The sequence below is a fragment of the Aethalodelphis obliquidens genome, unplaced genomic scaffold (genome assembly GCF_003676395.1).
Source record: "Aethalodelphis obliquidens isolate GAN/ISIS:26980383/991018 unplaced genomic scaffold, ASM367639v1 scaffold83, whole genome shotgun sequence".
NCBI classification, from domain to species: Eukaryota; Metazoa; Chordata; class Mammalia; order Artiodactyla; family Delphinidae; genus Aethalodelphis; species Aethalodelphis obliquidens.
Genome location: NW_020838027.1, coordinates 2,909,944 through 2,922,650, shown reverse-complemented (window position 1 = coordinate 2,922,650; position 12,707 = coordinate 2,909,944).

Here is a 12,707-nt window from a genome sequence, read left to right as displayed (position 1 = left end):
GTGCCAGGCTCTGCGCTGGGCGCTGGGGATGCCAAGCTGACTCCCCTCTCTGGAGGAGTCCGTGGTCTAAAAGAGTGAGTCAGCCACAGAAACACACGAAGTGCCGAACAGTGGGGTGAGGCGCTCAGGCAGAAGGCTCCCCCGGGAACTCCAGACTCCCAAGGAGGGGTGGGGAGAGAAGGGGCCCTAGGAGAAGCCTCATAGGAGAAGATGCTTGAATGGAGTGTTGCAAGAGGATAGTTTTTTTGCAGGGTACACGGCCTCCAGGAAGGGCATCCCAGGAAGCGGAACTGAAACCGCAGGACTAAGATGGGATTTCAACCCATGGGCCGGGACTCCAACCCAGCCAAGACTCAGACTGGGACTTGAATCCACTGTCTTTTAATTGAAATCGCATACCTGGTCTCAGGACTTAACAAAGCTCAGGTTCTCACGGCAGAAAGAATTCAGTGAGGGACAAAGTGGTAGGTAAGAAGTGGATTTATTTAGAGATGCACATTCCATAGAGTGTGGTCCATCTCAAAAGGCAAGACTGGCCCTGGGAAAAACACAGTCTACAGAGTGTGGGCCACCTCAGAAGGCAAGAGACCCTGAAGTATGGGGTGGCTAGTTTTTATGAGCTGGGTAATTTCATAGGCTAAGAGTGGGAGGATCATTCCAACTATTTTGGGGAAGGGGCGGGGATTTCAGGAGTTGGGCCACCGCCCACTTTTTGGCCATTTATGGTCGGCCTCAGAACTGTCGTGGTGCTGGTGCGCATGTCATTTAGTTGCCGATGTGTTAAATGCGCGTATAATGAGGCTCGAGGTCCACTGGACGTCTCATCTTCTGCCATCTTGGGCCTAATCGGTTCTAACCGGTTTATGTAGTCACCTAAATGGCTGTGTCATTCTTTTAAAGGTTGCGCCCTGCCCCCTTCCCTCGTGCTTCAGAACCAGGTGAACCTGACCCTATATGGCCAGCTTAGCTGGAACAGAGGATGCTGGGGAGGGTCAGGAAGACTCGGTAACTGGGACCGTGGAGGGGTCCCTGGCTGCCATGCCAAGGAGCCTGGGCCAGAGTCGTGGCGGAAACAGGAAGCCGTCACAGGGGTTTAACCAGGAAAGTAACACAATCAGATAAGCACTTTTAAAAAGTCCACTCTTGGGACTTCCCTGGTGGCCCAGTGGTTAAGACTCCATGCTAAAAAAAAAAAAAAAAGGAGATAAAAGTGCCTGTGGGGAAGGGTTGAGGATGGAGGGAAGCTGGCATAGTGGGGAGGCCTTCCAAAGCCCTGGTGGAGGGTTTGAGAGGGGTGGAGGTGGAGGGGTAGGTCAGGGAGAGGAGGCACAGAGCAGGGAGACCACTCATTCATTCATTCGTTCCATTTAATGAATATGGACTGAGAACCTGCTCCAGGCCAGCAGTACAGCAGTGACCAAGATGGGCAAGCCTCCTGAGCTCAGGGGACTTAACGTTTTTTTTGGCCTTGCTGCCAAGCTTCCGGGATCTTAGTTCCCTGACCAGGGATTGAACCCGGGCCCACAGCAGTGAAAGCGCAGAGTCCTAACCACTGGACCGCCAGGGAAGTCCTGGGAGGAGTGAGAGGAGACATACAGTAAACAAATACGATCATTTCAGACAGCGATAAGTGCTACGCAGAAGGGAAAACAGAAGAATGTAATAGATTGTCGGGGACCAGGGTAAACCTCTCAAGAGGTGACATTGACATGTGAGCTGACCGGGAGGTGAGCACCCCGCTCGGGAGAGGACACGGTCAGAGCAAAGGCAAGAGGGTGTGGGGAAGTGTGGACGCCTGGAGGGTGGCGAGCAAGGACGGTGGCTGGGGGCCAGATGGATTCACCGCTCACAAGGTAAGGCAGGGACTCAGTCCACCAGGCCTCCAGTGGGTGGACGGACCCTCTGGCCTGGAGGGGCTGTACGTCTGGAGGAGCCTTCTTAGTCTTTGACAGGTGAGGCTTGGGTTTCTGGAAGGAGCTGGAGCTGGTCTGTGTCTGGATCGGTCGGTCACTGAGGCTCTGGGAAGAGGCTCCAAGCTCCAGGGCAGCAGTTGGTAAACTACAGCCCGGGAGGCCGAGTCCTGTATTCTGAGAACACAGCCGAGCTGCTTCATTTATGTATTGTCAGCGGTTGCACTGTCAAGATGGACAGTTGCAACAGAGACCGCATGGCCTGCAAAGTCTGAAACGTTTCCTCTCTCTGTGGAAAAGGTTTGGGAAGCCCCGCTGCACGCTGTGGCAGGCAGTTTTCTGGGACGTGGTTCAGGCCTGGCCTGGTCTGTATGTGCTGAGAAGGTAAGGCTGTGCTCCGAAGCCGCATCTCCAAAAGCGAACGTCCATCTCAGGTGCTGGAACTCTGCTTGGTCACGTGTGCGTAGTAGCGCACCATGACCGTGGACTTGTGGTTCCAGTGGTCACGTGAGGTCACGTTTGTGTAGTAGCACGCCATGACCGTGGACTTGTGGTTCCAGTGGTCACGTGAGTGTCTCTTAGCTTTCCTTGATCCACAGCTTTCTGCTTTCATCTCTCTTTTTTTTCTTCCTCGCCATTTATTTATTGAAGAAACTGGGTTGTTTCCCCGTATGTTGGGCTTTGCTAATGATACCATGAAGTTTCACGTGTGCCTCTGTTCGCTCCTAATTTACTGTAAATCAGCAGCTTGATCTAAAGGCTTCACGGGCTTTAGGTTAGATGGGGAGGGGCAGCAAAGATTATCCCAGGTTCTTCCAACAGGAGGTAAGTAAAGTCTGGGCTGGCTTTTAGTGTGTGTGTGATGTTAGTAGCTGTTAATTAATTATGGATTGAAAAATGGTATTATTACTGTATCATTCCTTCTTCATTTACTAGTTGGCATACTTCTCTAAAGAGATACTGCCCCTTATATAAGCTCTTTTGTTACCCTGTGGTACAATTATAGAGAAAAGGCTGGATAATTGCTTGATTTGTTCTTTTTATTGACCATTTTTCAAATGAAGAGTTGTTTTGTATCCTTCAATGGCAACCAGTTTTTCTTTCTTTCTTTTTTTTTTTGGCTGCATTGGGTCTTCGTTGCTGCGCACAGGCTTTCTCCAGTTGCACTGAGCGGGGGCTACTCTTCGTTGCGGTGAGCGGGCTTCTCATTGTAGTGCCTTCTCTTGTTGTGGAGCACGGGCTCTAGGCGCGCGGGTTGTGTAGTTGTGGCGCACAGGCTTAGTTGCTCCGTGGCATGTGGGATCTTCCCGGACCAGGGCTCGAACCCATGTCCCCTGCATTGGCAGACGGATTCTTAACCACTGCGCCACCAGGAAAGTCCCCAACCACTTTTTTTTTTAACATCTTTATTGGAGTATAATTGCTTTACAGTGTTGTGTTAGTTTCTGCTGTATAACAAAGTGAATCAGCTATACGTATACATATATCCCCTCCCTCTTGGAATCTTGGTGTGGGTTTTGGTTTTTTTTGAATTTAGTGTGAAATTTATGAAGGCACTATTAGTATCAGTAAAATTATATAAATCGTATTTAATTTAGTTCTGGCCCCAAAGTCTTCGTCTTTTTCTTCTTCTTCTCCTCCTTCTCTTCCTTCATCTTCTTTTCCTTTCTTTCTTTCTTTTTTTTTTCTTGGTATAGATTAAATTTAACTCCTTTCCAGGCTTGGAAATGAGCTGAACCCACTTAGTGCAAGCATCCTGAAATCCTCCCTTCCCATCATATTCCTGAGAGACTGGGGATGTGTTCTTGCCTAATGAAAGTGAATCCATAGTTTGGCATTGGTACTGCTACTTCTTCTCTGCTACTTTGTTCTTATATGTGATTTGTTTTAAAACCGTTTTGCATTATTAGACATTATTTGCAATTATAAAGATAAAAAGAAACATTTCAAGTATTAGCTTATTTGACCTCTTTGAAGTGATCACATTTTCTTCCTCCAAATTCTTTTGGACCCACAGCCGCATTTCATATTGTTTCTACCCTATCCTGGCTGACTGTTCCTTTTCAATCTCACTTACGAAGTCCTCTGGCTCTGCTTCTGCTTTACTCATTTTAAAAATAAATTATTTTAAAAATAAATAAATAAATAATTTATTTTGGGTATAGGTACTATTTCCATATATTGCTGACCTTGGAGGGTCTCCTGGGGCAGTGGGGGGGGCAGCTGTGGCTCTCTCTGGGGTCATAAAAGCTGGTGGCGGACATATCGGGGAGTATTTATCTGAGTAAACTCTTCCTGCTGGTCTTGGAGGGTCCCCTGGGGAGGCAGAGGGCGGCCAAGGCTCTCTCTGGGGTCACTAGAGCTGGTGTCGGAAATCTCAGGCAGTGTTCGCCCACCCGAACTCCTGTTGCAGGCAAACATCCTGCTTGGGCACTTAGCACCCTGGGTGTGGTTTAAATTGCTTTTCTTTTTTTATGCAGACCTTGTGATCTGCTGTCATTTTTATATATTGTTGCTGGACTTAGTTTTCTATTTTTAGAAAAGATTTTCACATCTATAGTCATGAGAAAGATTGGCCTTAATTTTGCTTTCTTGTACAATCTTTTTTAAGCTTCAGTATTAAGATTATGCTAATCTCATAAAAATGGGTTGAGGAATGTTCTTTTTTTATTTAATGGAAGAATTTGTGTATAATTGGCATTATGCTTTCTTTAAATGTTTAGTAGAAATTATTGATGAGGGACTTCCCTGGAGGTCCAATGTTTAGGACTCTGCTCTTCCACTGCAGGGGGCTCGGGTTTGATTCCTGGTCGGGGAACTAAGATCCCGCATGCTGCGTGGTGTGGCCAAAAAAAAAAAAAAAAAAAAAAAAAAAGATCAATATTTATTGAGTTCTTACTATATGCCAGGCACTGTTCTATATATATTGTCTCATGTAATGCTCGTAACGACCCCATGAGGGAGCTCCTCCTACTGCTGCTGCTGCTGTGAGTACAGTGATAATCATTATACAGGCGAGTAATAATAAGGCGTGTCTTTAGTGAAGATAAACCAGAATATCTAAATAAATAACTAAACAATCTGTGCTGGTAGTAAACTGAGCCCAGACTAAATCAACCTTCCATTTTTTTGTTTTCTGTTTTTCCTATCACTATTAACCAAGGCTATGGGTATAGGTAACTGTAGTTTATAGCGAGCAGTTTTTCATAATCTTTTTTTTTTTCTGGCTTAAATCACTTTTTAAAAAAATTGGAGTATAATTGCTTTACAACGTTGTGTTAGTGTCTACTGTACAATGAAGTGAATCAGCTATACGTATACCTATATCCCCTCCTTCTCGGACCTCCCTCCCCATCCCACCCATCTAGGTTGTCACAGAGCATCGGAGCAGAGCTTCCTCTGCCTTATAGCGTGTTCTCACTAGCTACCTATTTTACGCCTGGTAGTGTATGTATGTCAATCCTCATCGCCCAGTTTGTCCCACCCTCCCCTTCCCAGCCCTGTGTCAGAGTGAAGTAAGCCAGAAAGAGATTTTCATAATCTTACAGATGAGCACTGCACCCCCCTCACCACACCCCGGCCCCCAACTCTCTCTCCAGCTCTCCCGCATAGAAGGCACTTTATGATCTCAAGGGGAAAGATGTGATCCAAAGGGCAGGATGAGATCTTGAAAGTTGATACCTAATAGGATATATCTGGTCTCTTTTGGTTCTCATGTTAAGTTTTATTATGCTTATTTTACATATGCAGAAATAGAGTCTCCAGGAGGGAAGTGAATCGCCTAAGGATAAATTGCTAGGGAGGGCACGGTCTGAATCACGAGCTTATACCTTGCAGAGGTATTTATAGTTATGGTAGGTTCCTCAGAGCCCGCTGAAAGGGACATGAGATGTGATGTCTCAGGAAAGAACGTTATGGAGGCGCTCCAAGTTGCTGGTCAGGTGAGGACACCTCAGACATCTTCCTGGCTTCCAGCCGGGTAGGACCACCTCCATAGAGGTAGCTGTTTGGGCGCGGTCCCATGGTGCCAGGAGGGCGGGAAGATTTTCCAGTCAGCAGAGCACTACGTGGTACCGTCCATTCACAGCTCCAGGTCTGGCTCCCATGTCCCTAATCTGAGCCGTTCCTTCCCCCCCGCACCCCCAGTCCAGCTTCAGTCCTCTCCCTGGATTCACTGCTCCTCTTCCCTTCTCTACCAGGGATCGTTTTTCTCTGCATCATCTCCATTCTTCAACTTTCTTTCCTTCCCGGGCCCCCTCTCTCCTATAGTTGTCAGCAGACAATATCTTACAAGCCCTCAAGTTGCTGGAAGTCAAAATCCTAAGTGACGAGACGGCACCTCCATTATGCCAGAAGGTGACAGCCATCGATGGTGACGAGCTCGTGCCTCTGGGTTGGGAGCTGTGGGGGAAGAAAGGACCCCAGCCCTGGAGTTCCTCTCCGGTGGATGATGACGTCTGATAGCTAGGTGGGACCTGGGATATGAGTATCTCAAGTTTCTAAACAGTTTGCTAGAGCTCGTGTCTTGTACCCGGAGCATCTCTCAGGAGCTGTGATGTAGGCAGAGTTGAAGATACAGGAATGAAGTGAAGGGGTGAGGCGGGAGGAATGAGATGGAAAGCGGGGAAGGATTTGGGGTATTGGCCCTCAGAGTTTACCTGGTCCTCAGACTGTGTCCAAACCCTCCTCCTGGGATGTTTTAGGCAGTCACCTTCGTCACCTTTGTTGTTGCAACTCAACGCATTGTCTCGATCTATTTACGAATCCACCCACCTGTCTGCTAGTGCACCTTTAGACTAAACATTCATGACATCCACCTACCTATCCACATGCTTTTGTACTTGCTTTTCTGACACTGGGTTAATCTGGTGTCTTGTTTTCTTGGTTAACTGCCTACCTAGGAGGTGTCTTTCTTCCAGTTTCCCGGCCTTCCTCGGCATGCCTGACTTCTGATCAAGACCCCTGATCTACCAGGGACTTTCCAAAGTTGCTTCTACAACCTACCCACCTTCCTGAAGGTTCACTTACTGCTGCAGGGGAAGCTCTGTGCCCTGGAAACCCTAATCCCCGCTCCCACCCCAGCACACACTGCAGTGACTTTGCACACTTCTTGTCTGCCTGTCCTCTTGCACGCTCTAGGAGGCTCTTGCCCACCATCATTTGAAGGTATGTGTTGGATGGGGTGGTAGGATGAGGTAGGTGAATTCTTGCCCTCTGGATAGAAGAGAATCACTTATTGACCAAAGCTGGTTCTCAGAAGCTGGGGGGTTCATCTTGGGGATTAGCCTTGGAATAGTCAGTCTTTCTTTTTACAGAAGCCAGAGGGAGACCTGGAGGGGATGTGTACTTCAGTCCTAATGGCGCTGGGGTCCCAGTCTCCAGGAATGGTCATTGTCAAGCTGTGGGACAGATTGCATCTGCACGACCTGCCCCCAAGGAGCCTCCTGGTCGCCGTGGGGAAACAGCCTCGGCCAGGGTTAGTGGGAGAAGAGGACGGGGCAGCAGGGGGCGCTGTGTGGACTCTGGACTAGCTTCATCCTCCCAGCTCTCACTGGACATCTCCACTAAGTTCAGTCGTGGGCGTGTTTGGGGGAGGGGGGCAAGCCAGGATCCCTGTGGGCTGATGGGAACCCAGGAGACCAGGAATGGCTCAGTAGGGCATATTAGGGCATGGGAGACTGTGAGGCTGGGGAGAAGACTTGGAAACAGAGATGGAGAGAGAAGGCGGAATAGAAGCCCCCCATTCAAGAGTGGTGGGGAGGGCTTCCCTGGTGGTGCAGTGGTTGAGAGTCCGCCTGCCGATGCAGGGGACGCGGGTTCGTGCCCCGGTCCGGGAAGATCCCACATGCCGCGGAGCGGCTGGGCCCGTGAGCCATGGCCGCTGAGCCTGCGCGTCCGGAGCCTGTGCTCCGCAACGGGAGGGGCCGCAACAGTGAGAGGCCCGCGTACCGCAAAACAAAAACAAAAACAAAAAACTGGCTAAACAAATTCTAACAATGTAGTGTGGAGTTTATAACATGTAGAAATAAAATGTATGACAAAAATAGTACATGGTGTAGTGTAAGTACACTTTTACTTGCTGTACATAAAGTCTTATAATATTGCAGTTGCCTGGGATAAGTTAAAGACGTTTTCATAATAATGTGTGTTGGTGTGGCTCTCTGTGGGTTCATCATATTGGGGAGTCTCTGGGCCTCCTGTACCTGGATGTCCGTTTCCTTCCCTAGGTTAGGGACGTCTTCAGCCATTATTTCTTCAGCTAACATTTCTGCTCTTTCTCTCTCTCCTCCATCTGCGACCCCAATAGCGTGAATCTTATTCCACTTAGAGGTCCCTTATGTTGTCTTCATTTTTTAAAATTCTTTTTTCTCTTTGCTGCTCTGTCTAGGTGAGTTCCATGGCTTTATCTCCCAGCTTGCTGAGCCGCTCTACTTCATCCCGTCTGCTGTTGAAGCCCTCTCGTGTATATTGCAGTTCAGCTATTGTATGCTTCAGCTCTGTGATTCCTGTTTGGTACTTTCTTACGTTTTCTATCTCTGTTGACGTTCTCACTGTGTTCAATCATTCCTCTGAGTCTGGTGAGTATCTTTATGACCATTACTTTGAATTCTTCGTTAGATAGATTGCTTACCTCTGTATCACTAAGGGCTTTTTCTGAGGTTTTGTCTTGTTCTTTGGTTTGGAACATATCTCTGTTTACTCATTTTGCTTGATTCTTTGTGTTTGTTTCTATGTATTAGGGGTTGCAGCTACCTCTCTGTCTTAAAGGAGTGGACTTGTGTATGTGATGACCCTTTTTGTTCAACTCAGCCCTCTCTCTGTTGTCTCTCGAACCTTTGTGATTATGCAAACCGCCTGACTTATTATACGCCCCTTTTGTTGACGGTGTGCCAAGATCTGTCCGTAATCCAAGGGGAATCTCACTTAGCACCTAGTTTCAGGCTGCCTGGATGCCAGGAGATCTAGAGGTGTTCCTTGGGCGACAGTTGCAAAAATAGTATATAAGCTCCTTTCCAGGAGGTCTTGTTGAGCTGTAGCAAGGCCAAGGGATTGTGTAAGGATGGCGTCTCCCTGCTTACGTTCCCTGGGATTGACTCCTTAGCCTCTAGATGTGTGAGAAATATGAAGCCTGTCCCTCAGGCTAAGCTCCAGTCTAAGTAAATCTTTTTTTCACAGGAAGACTTTTTCACAGGAAGACTGGGCTTGTGTTTTAGTCTGCTGTCTGTGCAGTGCCCTGGGAGTGGAGGCCTGGCATGAGCTGTCTTTCTAACTGTTACACGCCCATGAAGTTCAGGAATGCCAGCCCTCTTGGCCACCAAGCCAGGTGATCAAAGGACCTCCCCTGTGTGGATTGCACATGCCCACTGGCTTTAGCAAGGTAGCTGCAGGGTGAAACGGGTGAGGCACACTCATTGGCTTCAGCAAGGCAGCAGGAGAGCACCTTGCCTGTGTGCCTGTGTTCACCAGCCCCAGCCGGGGGCAGGGTAGTGCTGCCACCATCTGCACTGTCCAGCTTCAGCAAGGCAGCAGGATAGGGCTGCAAACACTCACCCTGCCACCCCCCACATCTCAGAAAGGTGGGGGAGGGTGTGGTGTCCGAGCTCACATGCCTGGGCCAGCAGGTAGGTTGAGGGTGCAGTAATGGCTCTGTTTCCAGGGAGCATTTTGACTGTCTCTCTAGCCAGTGTTTGTAGATTAGCAAATGAATCTCCTTCATACATGGTCTAGGTGCTTTTTAAACTGTCTTTTTTGCTGGGTTTTGGGACAAGGGAGGACCTTTAGGAGGGGTATCTTAGTTTCCCACAGCACTTTGGGTCCTTTGGACATTGGCCTTGTTGGTTTTCTAAGCCAGACATTTTGGGGGCTCTTCTCTCTGGTGCAGATCCCAGAGGTTGTGGTGCCTGATGTGGGGAACCAACCCCTCGCTCCTTCAGGAGAAGCGCCTCTCTGGTGAGATCCCTCTCCATTGTGTGTCCCTGTGTCAGGAATGGGTTTTTTTGTGGGACTGTGTCTCTGCCTCTCCTACCTGTCTCAATGTGGCCTTTTTAAGCCTTTGTTGTGGAGAGCAGTTCATCTAGTTTTCACAGGGAAATGATCCATGTGTAGCTGTAGGTTTGGTGTGTCTGCGGGAGGAAATGAGTTCAGGATCCACCTATGCCATCATCTTGGACTCTCACGTTAAAGATATTTACTATCTTTAGCAACCTACAGCAGCCACTAAAATAACAAAGTTATAGCTAACAAGCCAACAAAGGCTATAACAGAATTATAAAAAATACCCAGTGAATTCAGAAGAAGGCAGAAAGAGAAGGAAAGGGGAACAAAGAATTGGTACCAATAGAAAACAAATAGCAAGATGATAGATTTAAGCCTAACCATACATAATCACATTAGATGTAAATGGTTTAAATTCCACAATTAAAAACCAGAGATTGTCAGATGGATAAAAAAGCAAGGGGCTTCCCTGGTGACGCAGTGGTTGAGAGTCTGCCTGCTGATGCAAGGGACACGGGTTCATGTCCCGGTCCGGGAAGATCCCACATGCCGCGGAGCGGCTGGGCCCGTGAGCCATGGCCGCTGAGCCTGCGCGTCCGGAGCCTGTGCTCCGCAACGGGAGAGGCCACAACAGTGAGAGGCCCGCATATCACAAAAAAAAAAAAAAAAAAAGCAAGACCCACCTATATACTACCTACAGAAAATACACTTCAAAGATAAAGATACAAATAGGTTACAAATAAAAAGGTTAAAAAAAAAAAAAGGATATACCATGTTAACCCTTTCAACAAAATGGCTGTTTTGGCTATATTAATATCAGACAAAGTAGATTTCAGAGCAAAGAATATCATCAGGTATAAAGAATGTTATTTTATAATGGTAAAGTGGTCAATGCATTAAGAGCACATGACAATGTTTATGTACCTAATAACAGAGCTTCAAAATATATAAAGCAAAAATCAATAGAACTATAAGGAGAAAGAGACAAATCCATAATTACAATCAGAGATTTCAGCACCCCTCTTTCAATTATTGATAGAACAAGTAGATGATTAGTAAGTAAAAGTAGGTGATCAGTAAGATTTGAACATATCAAACAACTTGACATAACAGGCATACAAATCAGAAAAGAAGTATAATTATTGTCTTTATTCACAGGCAACATGATCATCTGTGTAAAATATGAAATACTTAGGAACAAATCTGAAGAGAAGATAGGAGACACATGTACATTGGTGACTACCAATCATTGCTGAGATAAATTAAAGAAGACCTAAATAACTGGAAATACATGTAGTATTCATGGATCAGAAGATTCAATATGGATAAGATATCAGTTCTTCCCAAGTTGATCTATAGATTCAATGCAATCCTAATCAAAATTCCAGCAGGATTTTTTTAAAATATAGGAATTAACAAGCTGATTCTAGAATTCATATGGAAATGGAAATGCAAAAGACCCAACATACCCAAAACAGTTTAGAAAAAGAAGAAAGACATGAAACCACAACAATGAAGACAATGTGATATTGGCATCAAGAAAGACAAATGGATCAATGGAACTGAATAGAGAATCCAGAGATAGATGTAGCTACACATGTACTGTCAACTGATTTTTGGCAAAGGTGAAAAGACAGTTCTTTGGAGAAAGGTTAGTCTCTTTCAACAAATGGTGCTGGACCATTTGGATGTCTACACTTGAAAGGATGCACTTCAATCCATACCTCACACCATGTACAAAAATTAACTCAAAATGAATCATACTTAAATGTAAACCCTAAAACTATCAAAGTTCTACTAGTGGCAGGGCAGGAATAAAGATGCAGACATAGAGAACGGACCTGAGGACACGGGGAGGGGGAAGGGGAAGCTGGGACGAAGTGAGAGAGTAGCGTTGACATATATACACTACCAAATGTAAAATGGATGGCTAGTGGGAAGCTTCTGCATAGCACAGGGAGATCAGCTTTGTGATGACCTAGAAGAGTGGGATAGGGAGGGTGGGAGGGAGGCTCAAGAGGGAGGGGATATGGGGATATATGTATATATATATATATATATTTATATGCACAATTATTATCCTGGTCCAGGAGGATCTCAAACCAGTGAGCAAGAAGGCTGAGTGTTTGCGCTGGGAGGGCTTTCCCGAGACCTTGAGGTCATATAAAATGGAGAGGGGGAGGGGGCTGGGGATGAAGACAGGGGTAAGGCACCCTCACAAAGCCAGCTGTGGCCTCAGACCGCTGCCCATCCATTACATTCAGGCTCTTCAAAGCCTGAGATCGGTTTGCAAAGCAGACACGTGGCTTCTACCTATTTTCAGAGCCTTTTCTGTGGGCAGCACTGTGGTGTCCTGTGGAGACATGGAGCTCTCTCTGAAAGATACTAACTCTGCCCTCTGAGAATGCAGTTTGCTTGGGGAGTGAGGACCCCGAATAGCACATCTGGAGTGAAGTCTGAGAAACCATATTTTTATAATTTTTTTTAAAAAATTCATTTTATTTATTTATTTTTGGCCTCATTGGGTCTTCATTGCTGTGCGCTGGCTTCCTCTAGTTGCGGCGAGTGGGGGCTACTCTTCATGGCAGTGTTCGGGCTTCTGACTGCGGTGGCTTCTCTTGTTGCGGAGCACGGGCTCTAGGCGTGCGGGCTCAGTAGTTGTGGCACATGGGCTAAGTAGTTGTGGCTCGCAGGCTCTGGAGCGCAGGCTCAGTAGTTGTGGCACACGGGCACAGTAGTTGTGGCTCGCGGGCTCTAGAGCGCAGGCTCAGTAGTTGTGGCACGTGGGCTTAGTTGCTCCGT